The sequence below is a fragment of the Nicotiana attenuata genome, unplaced genomic scaffold, assembly GCF_001879085.1.
Source record: "Nicotiana attenuata strain UT unplaced genomic scaffold, NIATTr2, whole genome shotgun sequence".
Lineage (NCBI taxonomy): Eukaryota > Viridiplantae > Streptophyta > Magnoliopsida > Solanales > Solanaceae > Nicotiana > Nicotiana attenuata.
Genome location: NW_017671545.1, coordinates 224,996 through 235,420, shown reverse-complemented (window position 1 = coordinate 235,420; position 10,425 = coordinate 224,996).

Genomic DNA, 10,425 nt, shown 5'->3' with positions numbered 1-10,425 from the left:
CATTTCAAGTTCAGCAATCAGGCGCCCACCTGGAGAACAAAGGAATACATTTCAAGATTCAACAATCAGGCGCCCACCTGGAGAACAAGGGAATACATTTCAAATTTCAGCAATCAGGCGCCCACCTGGAGAACAAGGGAATACATTTCAAGATTCAGCAATCAGGCGCCCACCTGGAGAACAAGGGAATACATTTCAAGATTCAGCAATCAGGCGCCCACCAGGAGAACAAGGGAATACATGTTCAAGTTCAGCAATCAGGCGTCCACCTGGAGAACAAGGGAATACATTTCAAGATTCGGCAATCAGGCACCCACTTGGAGAACAAGGGAATACATTTCAAGATTCAGCAATCAGGTGCCCACCTGGAGAACAAGGGAATACATTTCAAGATTCAGCAATCAGGTGCCCACCTGGAGAACAAGGGAATACATTTCAAATTTCAGCAATCAGGCACCCACCTGGAGAACAAGGGAATACATGTTAAGTTCAGCAGTCAGGCACCCACCTGGAGAACAAGGGAAGTACAATTCAAATTTTAGCTTTCAAATTTTTAGTAATATTTGGTAACATGATGCGCCCAGCCACCAAATTGGGCAGAAAATTTTCTTTGTTTTGTTGAAGTCAGGCGTTCAAATTTGAGCAATCAGGCGCTCACCTGGAGAACAAGGGAATACATTTCAAGATTCAGCAATCAGGCGCCCACCTGGAGAACAAGGGAATACATTTCAAATTTCAGCAATCAGGCGCCCACCTGGAGAACAAGGGAATACATTTCAAATTTCAGCAATCAGGCACCTAGAGAACAAGGGAATACATTTCAAGTTCAGCAATCTGGCGCCCACCTGGAGAACAAGGGAATACATTTCAAATTTTTGCAATCAGGCGGCCACCTGGAGAACAAGGGAAGTACAATTCAGGATTTTAGCTTTCAATTTCTAGTAATATTCGGTAACACGATGCGCCCAGTCACCAAACTGGGACAGAAAATTCTTCTTTGTTTGTCTATTTTTGTTGAAATCAGGAGCCCGCCTGGAGAACAGAGGCATTTATTTCAAGTTTTAGCAATCAGGAGCCCACCTGGAGAACAAGGGAATACATTTCAAGTTCAGCAATCAGGCGCCCACCTGGAGAACAAGGGAATACATTTCAAATTTCAGCAATCAGGCGCCCACCTGGAGAACAAGGGAATACATTTTAAGTTCAGCAGTCAGGCTCCCACCTGGAGAACAAGGGAAGTACAATTCAGGATTTTAGCTTTCAATTTCTAGTAATATTCGGTAACACGATGCGCCCAGTCACCAAACTGGGACAGAAAATTCTTCTTTGTTTGTCTATTTTTGTTGAAATCAGGAGCCCGCCTGGAGAACAGAGGCATTTATTTCAAGTTTTAGCAATCAGGAGCCCGCCTGGAGAATAGAGGCATATATTTCAAGTCTTAGCAGTCAGGAGCCCTCTTGGAGAACAGAGGCATTTATTTCAAGTTTTAGCAGTCAGGAGCCCGCCTGGAGAACAGAGGCATTTATTTCAAGTTTTAGCAGTTAGGAGCCCGCCTGGAGAACAGAGGCATATATTTCAAGTTTTAGCAATCAGGAGCCCGCCTGGAGAACAGAGGCATTTATTTCAAGTTTTAGCAGTCAGGAGCCCGCCTGGAGAACAGAGGCATATGTTTCAAGTCTTAGCAGTCAAGCATCATTCGGAGAAATGGCAAACATCTCAGATCATAATTGAAGACAACAACAAAAGAATGCCACTGGGAAGAATGCAAGTTAACAAGGCAACAAGAACTACAAGAGCAAGTTTGAAGACATAGATAGAACTTTTGCAATTCATAGATCATAGCTTAGTCTAGCTTCTTTCTATTTTGACACGGTGTAATAAGGGGGTTCGGTAAGCAGTAACAGCAGCAGCAGCAGCAACAGTGAAACCACACCTTCATGGTAGTCCCAGCTACCAGACCTTCCCAAACTACACTGACCTGATTCCTTTTTAGCCAAGGATATGTAGGCAGCCTCAGAAGCAGGGTGCGGTCAAATCTTTCAAAAATGCTTCACACGGAGTATTCAAACGGGCAAAACTCGCTCGTATTTTGCTCACTTATCTTTGCACGAAATATCTTCGTGTTTCCGAGCAAAGAGGGGCAGCTGTGAGCACGTGATTTTTGCCCTATACGAATTACTCCCATAGTTTCAAAACAAAACAATTTCGTCCAGTATTTGCAATTTTGTGGACTTTGTTGCATTTTATGTTAATTGTTTGTATTTTGTCCGTGCATTTTAATTCATAAAAAATACAAAAATATCTTGCACTTTTGCATTGAGGATTTAACTTTTCATTTTAGGATTAATTAACAAATTGGTTGTTTTATAAAAAATGGAAAATCACAAAAAATAACTCATATTTGCATTTTGAGTTCCGAATTTTGGTAGTTTTTCTTTTAATTTGGTATTTAATTATTTGTAGTAATTGTCATTTAGAAGTAATTTAATTTGGTAGGATAATTTTATTAGGAATTAATTTAGATTTCTAGTTTTGATTTGAAAAGAAAAAGAAAAAAAGAGAGAGAAAAGGGAATTAAAAGAATTTAGAGAAAAAAGAATTAAAAAATAATAATATAGGAAAAGAATCAGCTTGGGCCAATTCCCCTTAATTCGTTCGAGCCCAGTACCCCAAAATACCCGCCCCAATTGGCCCAAACCCGTTCATGCAAAGACATCTCTCAAGGTCTTTTCAGCGTTTAGAGTCCGTTTGATCTTGAAATAATGTCATTTGTTGGTTCTTAGCCAAGAACAAGCGTATGGCATTGTTTGAGCATTAAATCAAAGATCAGTCATGAGTTCGAGCCGAGCCGGTGAGCCTCCTACTTTCTTTTGTTTATTTTTCCGTCTTCATAGTGGTTTTTCGTTTTCTCTTCTTTTTTTTTCTCTCTAGTTACCTAAGCTAATTTGGATAGGTTTTTTTAGTCAGGATCGATTGGCCTGTTTGATTCGCTTGTTAATAGCTTAATCAATTGCTGAGTTCACCATTGTTTCCTTCACAAATCGAGTCCAATAGGTTTCAGTTCGATAATTTGTTCTAAGATCATCTTTGTTTCGTTTAGTTCTTACTTGCTTTCAGATCTGATTCAGATCTATGTTTGCTTTGAACTTCTAAGCATTTTTCTCGAAGTTTCTTTTAAAACTCTGCTTCCAAAACTCTTTATCTTTTCTGATTAGGGTTTTCTTGTTAACTTATTTCAAGACTTTCTCTGATTTTTGACATGTTTTGCTATGTTTGCTCGTATTGTTCTCCTCTCTGAGTTTACATGATAAAAACCCTAATTTCTTCTGAGGTTTCTGAGTCCATTTGTTAGTATTTGTTTGATTTACTTGCTTATCATCTCTAGACTCGATTGGTGTTGAAAAATCCTAATTTCTTTTGGGTTCAGTCAAGCCTCTAAGTATTTGTGTAATCTGTTTGATCATCATCTTTAAACTCGATTGGTTTCAAAACCCTAATTTCTTTGGGGTCTATTCGAGTTTCTGAAACTGCTTGTGCAATTCATCTGTTTGAAGTTGCTCGACTTAATTTGAAATTCCTTTGTTTCAGCATCTCTTTTCTTTATGTGATTCTGGGTTCTTACTATCTTTGAAACTGGACTATGTCTTCAAAAGGGTTTTCACTTGACCATTTACATGCTTCTGATACTCCATCTTTTTCTCTACTACTAAGTCACTGAAGCTTGACCTACTGTGAGCACGTGATTTTTGCCCTATATGAATTTCCAAAATAAAACAATTTCGTCCAGTATTTGCAATTTTGTGGACTTTGCTGCATTTTATGTTAATTGTTTGCATTTTGTCCGTGCATTTAAATTCATAAAAAATACAAAAATACCTTGTACTTTTGCATTGAGGATTTAACTTTGCATTTTAGGATTAATTAACAAATTGGTTGTTTAATAAAAAATGGAAAATCACAAAAAATAACTCATTTTTGCATTTTGAGTTCCGAATTTCGGTAGTTTTTCTTTTAATTTGGTATTTAATTACTTTTGGTAATTGTCATTTAGAAGTAATTTAATTTGGTAGGATAATTTTATTAGGAATTAATTTAGATTTCTAGTTTTGATTTGAAGAGAAAAAGAAAAAAAAAGAGAGAGAGAAAAGGGAATTTAATGAATTTAGAGAAAAAAGAATTAAAAAATAATAATAGAGGAAAAGAATCATCTTGGGCCAATTCCCCTTAATTCGTTCGAGCCCAATACCCCCAAAATACCCGCCCTAATTGGCCCAAACCCGTTCCCCAACCTGGTCCAGTCCCCCCAGTACCCTAAACAACGTCGTTTTGGCTAGGATTAGTCCCAGCCGTCGAGGTTTGATGATCGGACGGCTGGGAAGCCTAGGTCACTTAGTATTTAAATGTCCAAATGAACCCCGCCCCCTCAGAACCCCCTACCCCCACCTCCGTCTCTCACCTGTTATCAGAGACCTGTAACGCCACCGCCTCCCACCGTGCACCGCCGGCCGGAAATCGACTCCACCGGCGGCGATCACCCAAAGGCCACCAAATTAACACCACTTGACCGCCTTCCCCTCCTCGTTCCAAATCCATGCCCCGTCTCTCTGAAATCTCACCCACACTGTTCGAATAATCGAAACCCTAGCGCCGCCTCCACCGTGTCCGGCGGTGCTGACCCCAGTTAACCCCAAAATCAACACCAAGTAATCCCTTTCATATCCACATTCCAAATCTCAACACCGTTTGCCTCGAACCACAGCCACACTCGTCGAATCTTGGATCTGGTTTGAACCCTAAAAGCCATAGCCTAGTCCGTTCATGCAAAGACATCTCTCAAAGTCTTTTTAGCGTTCAGAGTCCGTTTGATTTTGAAATAATGTCATTTGTTGGTTCTTGGCCAAGAACAAGCTAAGATCATCTTTGTTTCGTTTAGTTCTTACTTGCTTTTCTGAATAATTCCGCTTAATTTCTTGTTCTTGTTAGTATTTCAAGCAGACTCAAAGTCAATTCTCCTTTGTTTAATTTTATCTTCTGTGTTTTTATCTTTATCAAAATCGATTTAATAATCAGCAAGGGTCAAATTGGTTGTGGTAGGGCCTGGGTCAGAATTTGGGTTTTTGGATATTCATGTTGGTTTATTTGGGAATCAGTTTGGGCTCTTGGAGTCATTTATGACCCAATTCAAAAAGGCCTAGCCGTTTGAGCCCAGGTCTCTTTGGTAGCTTAGGTAATTTGCAAGGTCATTAGGGGTAGTTTAGGGAGTTCAACTTAGGGAATCTTAGTGTAACTGAAATAGGAAGGTTCAAGTAGGGGTTTTAGGTGAATTTCAGACTTTTAGGTAGTTAACTTGGAAATCAAGTCAATAAATGGAGGGTATCTGAGCTAAAAACAGAATTTTAAAAGGGACCTAAGGGGTGAAATAATTTCTGAAGTTTGCCCTACCCAATTGCCTATAAAGGCATTAGGTACTTGCCTTGCAAGTGGGACCTGAAGAGATTTTAGCGCATTGAACATTCTGAAAAATCTGAGAGGGAAAAAGAGCTGTAAATCCAGAAAACAGAGAAAGCTGCATAAATTACTGTTTCATCGAAGATTGAATAGAAAAATACAAAAAATGACTGAAAACTTCAGTGAAATACTGTTCCATTGGTCTTTGATCTGAAGTTTCTCATTTCTGAAGTCGTCCATGATTTATCCGGGGTAAAAAATGGCTTAGTTTGGTGTTTTAAATACTGATTTTGATTTGAACTTGGTGTTTGGAGTCTTGTTTCAATTCGAGTTTGGGATTTATAAATTGAATTCAAGTCTGTTTAAGCTTGGGTTAGAAGCTGTTTGGTTTTGGTTACTGTTGTATTGGATCTGAGGCTAATTTCTACTTCATTTCTACTGCTGCTCGAACTCTGATCACCTCGCTTTGTTTCTTCTCATTTTCCAGGTACATACTTCCACATATCACCTTATGTAAGGCCTGATTTGAAGTTAAAATAAGAATCTGAAGCTTTGAGCATAGTCACAACTTATTTTGATATGTAGTTTAGTTATACATTGTTTTGCTTGTTTGTTGTGAGTTCTATGGCACACTGTATTTTGTTGTTGGCTGATAAATACTCTGCTGAGAATTTGAACTTTTTTAATTAAGGGGGACTCAACTTCCGACTAGATATCTCATAGCTGATTTGAAGTTGAAATGGCATGTTAGTCGAATTAGTAGCTAGCTTTGTACATTCAGCCCTGCTAAATGGTTTCATATGGACTGATTGTGAATTCTTCTCACCTTGTATTTCAGTTAAAATTACAGTTAGTTAAAATTAGGTGCTTAAAATTATGGTTGCATAATGTTAACTTCTCTACAGGATTCATGAGTTTGGATTGAGGTTCAAGCTCTCATGTTTTAGAAGTAGATTAGTGTGAGTTTTTTAAATGAGGTGTCCTACTGTGTAATTGGTGTCACTAGAATAATTGAATTTGGGGAAATGTTTCTGTTAAAAAGGCGTTAGTGATTTTTCATCTTCTATCTTATTGCTTAAATGGTTGAAATCTGATACGGATCAGTTTGTATTCTTGAATCCCGACGTGGGTTTTGTGTTATCAAAGGGACTCGACCTTGAGTCCTAGTTATACAACATTGGACCATTTTTAGAATTAGGCTTCACTTTGGGGCCTAGTTTAAGCTGTTTTAAAATCAGCAACTTTGAAATCTTGCAATCTCGTTCAGGTTATGCGGGCCTCACGTCAGGCCAGGTTTCGCAATAATGCAAACTGAGCCTCATTGTTGTTGGCCCTTTCCATTGAACAAATTAGGTTTGGACTTTGGTTTAGAGTAATTACTACTTCTTTAAAACCGTCTTTAATCAATCTACTGGGCTTTTAGAAGTAAATTGGAGGCGAACCATAATTAGATAACTCATAGTGTATGGCCCTCATGAATTAGTTTAGAGACCTTCAAGTTAAAATAATTTGAGGTGCGCCGTGCCAAATAAAATCACAAATGCGTGGCCCTCTTTAAATTATTTTCTTTAAAATATTTAGAACTTGGGACATGCCATTTAGCAAATTTCCATGGCCTCCCGCAAAGTTAACAACGCGTTAGTTGCTTTAGGCGCGTTCTTTAATAATTTTACCTTCCTAAACTCGGGTGTACATTTCATGTGACCCAAATCCAAATCCTAAAATATTGAATAAGATGTGTTCCGGATTGCGGGTGCATTTCATGTGACGCGATCCAAAGACATGTTTTAAGCGACGTTCAACATTCTTTAAAAATTAATTAAAAGCGGTAAATAATTTAAAATTGCACATAGGTACAAACTCTATTAAAATTAGATAATTAAGCCGAATATAGCAGTTGAGCGACCGTGCTAGAACCACGGAACTCGGGAGTGCCTAACACCTTCTCCCGGGTTAACAGAATTCCTTACTCGGATTTCTGGTTCGCGACTGTTAAACAGAGTCAAACCTTTTCCTCGATTCGGGATTCAAACCGGTGACTTGGGACACCATAAATCTCCCAAGCGGCGACTCTGATTTTTAACAAAACGAATCCCGTTTCGATTGTCCTTTAATTGGAAAAACTCCCTTTATTATATCCCTTCCGGGGGTGTAGTAGAAAAAGGAGGTGTGACACCTACGTGACTATCATGCTTCGAATGTTTGGTGTCTACTAACTTTGTGCTATTATCGCATATTGTTTCATTTTGCCAATAGTTTGGCCTCGCATGTCTAGTGTTTGTGCACTCTATTTATATGCTAAGTTTCCCTGTTTTATTGATCTTCAATTTTGTGACTGATTTCAAACTTTTCCTATGTGAAAATATGATTTCACTCGCCCGTTAAGGTCAATTGATTTCTTTTGTCGTTTGCCTTACTGAATTCTTTTCAAAAAAAAGAATATTCTTGTACTTAGACTTAATCACTTACTCGATGGTTTTACTACTTCTTTTATGGCAATAATCAGTCTGCCTATAAATTGATTTCTTTCCTTAATTTGAATATGTTACTGCCCGTTAAGAAAGTGATCCCTTAATTAAAGGCAATCATGTGTGTAATTGATTCTGAATAGTGATCGTTTCCATGCTTATGTTAAGTCTTTGCTTATTACCTTAATTTCTACTCGTTTTCAAAACTATAAATACCCACCTTCTCTTCTTTCAAAGACACGAACAATTTTAAGTTCAGAACACACACTTACACTCAAAAATTCTCTCTTGCTTTACTGCTACTTGTGCTACTGTCTGTTTAGCCGGCTAAAAGCCAAGGCTAGACTTTGGAGTCCTGCTTACTTTTCTTTACTGCACTTTGCTTCTCTGACTGGTATGTTCTAACTAATTTTTTTAGCATCAACAACAACATGTTTCTTTATTGTTTCTTTCATTCTTGTTTGTCTCTTGTTTGTCTTTAACTAAGTTCCACTATTAAGCATGATGTATTCTGCCTTTTCTGTTCTGAATTAATGTTTCTGTTACATACTTATCATGGTTTGTGAACCTTAAATCCCCATCCCCAATGTGTTTGGTATCTGCGGTTGGTTTGGGGCATGGCAGCATTGAATATTACTGTCCATGACCCAAACATGATCCCCCGGGATCATAACCTCCATGTTTTCTCTAGTTGTTGTGTGTTCTGATTGGCTTATAGGCATGCTAGCATCTTCTATTGTTGTGCATGTCCAAAGTTGACCCCTGCCTAAGTACATAGGCTCCTTGCAATGAATTCCCAATCCCTGGCCCCCTTTTGTATGAAGTTATCAACTCTGTATTTTACTAATTACTGTTTCCCTAATCACCTTTTACCCCTCTCCTTATCCCCTCAGTTTAAAACTCCATTCCTGCACATCCACTATTTTCTTAGACATAAGTTTTGCCCCCCTTGTGTGAGCCTTGCCTTGGGACCCATGAGCTCCCTCTGAACTTGACACATAAGGGCTGGCCCTTCCACACTGCACTCATCTCTATCTGGTTCTATAAACCTGGGTGTAAGCACTGCCCGGGGTCCCTTGAGACCCTTAGGGAACTCTAACACACCCAGGTCCGAGAAAGGCTTTGAAATAAGTGGTACTTGAGGCATTTTGTTCCATAACTCAGTGAGGAAGTCAGAATCAGGCTTCCTATGGTTGAAATTTCCCTTTTTATGTATCTTCTTGATGTAATTCAGCAACTGGTCGGTAATAATTTGTAATGAACATTTGGGGGTTGGCTAGTGAAAAAGGGATGGATAATTATGCATGCTCAAGGGTAGAAAACATGCCTATAGGATTTGTATTTTGAATGATTTAATTCTGCATTTAGAAAGCATGCCTATAGGACTGTTTTACATCCTACGTGTTCAATTCTGCATTTTAGATACCATGCCTATAGGGGTTCATTTAAAATTCTGCATGTTCAACTTCACACCTAGATAACCTGCCTATAGGACTTTATTCTACACGCTTTTTTTACCACATAGACATTTGCTCTAGGATCTAAACAGCTATAAATGAGTATCATGTTTATAAGGTTAAAATCAGTATAACGTATAGAGATCATGCTTATAGGAATTCCCAAGTAAAAACCTGCCTGTTTCCTCAACTAGATATCATGTCCATAGGAATTAAAATCAGCCACGCTAGATATCATGTCTATAGGAGTTAAAACCAGCAATAATGGATGCCATCATCTGCAGGATCTGAGACTAGTCTAACTTAAAATCAGTCTATCCCGAACCAATTTTATAATTTAATCCCCTATTTAACACGGTTTAGCAAGCATTCCTATAGGATTTCAAACCGCTCATTTTTAAGTTTGTCACTGCTTCGCCGCATTCTGAATCAGTAATAGGTACCATGTTCATAGGATTCTGTCCTAAACACTTAGGCAAACCTTAGGTAATAACAGTAAATAAAACTGAGCCCGTTTCTGATAATTAATAATTGCTACAACCAGCAGGCAGGCCTGATTCGGACTTCTTATCTGAGTTATGTAATAAATTGGTCTGCTTTAACAACTAAAGTTCCTTTTTTCCTTAAGTATTTCCAGACCCTGCTTGTTGTTTGAGTCATGCTATTTGATTGCCTTGTTTGAGGAGGTATATGTGAGCATTCATTGTTTATATGCTTCCCCTATTATTGTGTTACATGTTTTGTATGTCGCCTTAGATTTTTCACCTTTGAAACTCCAAGTCAGCCTAATACCCCTCCTTTTTAGGAATAATAGTCCTAAATGCCTCCAGGACTGATAGGAAGGGGCGGGTAATAGCATGAAATAGCGGTCGAGACCAATCCGCGCTTTAGTACCTTAACGGGGTAGGAAGGGTAGATATGGTTATGATGACCGGTGCGCTAATACCACGTGTATCCCCTCTTTGAGGAGTGATTACCGGGTATTGCATTGATGTGATCCATATTATAAATAAACCTAGGACTACCCCTTCCCCTCTCTTTCTTTGCTTTCA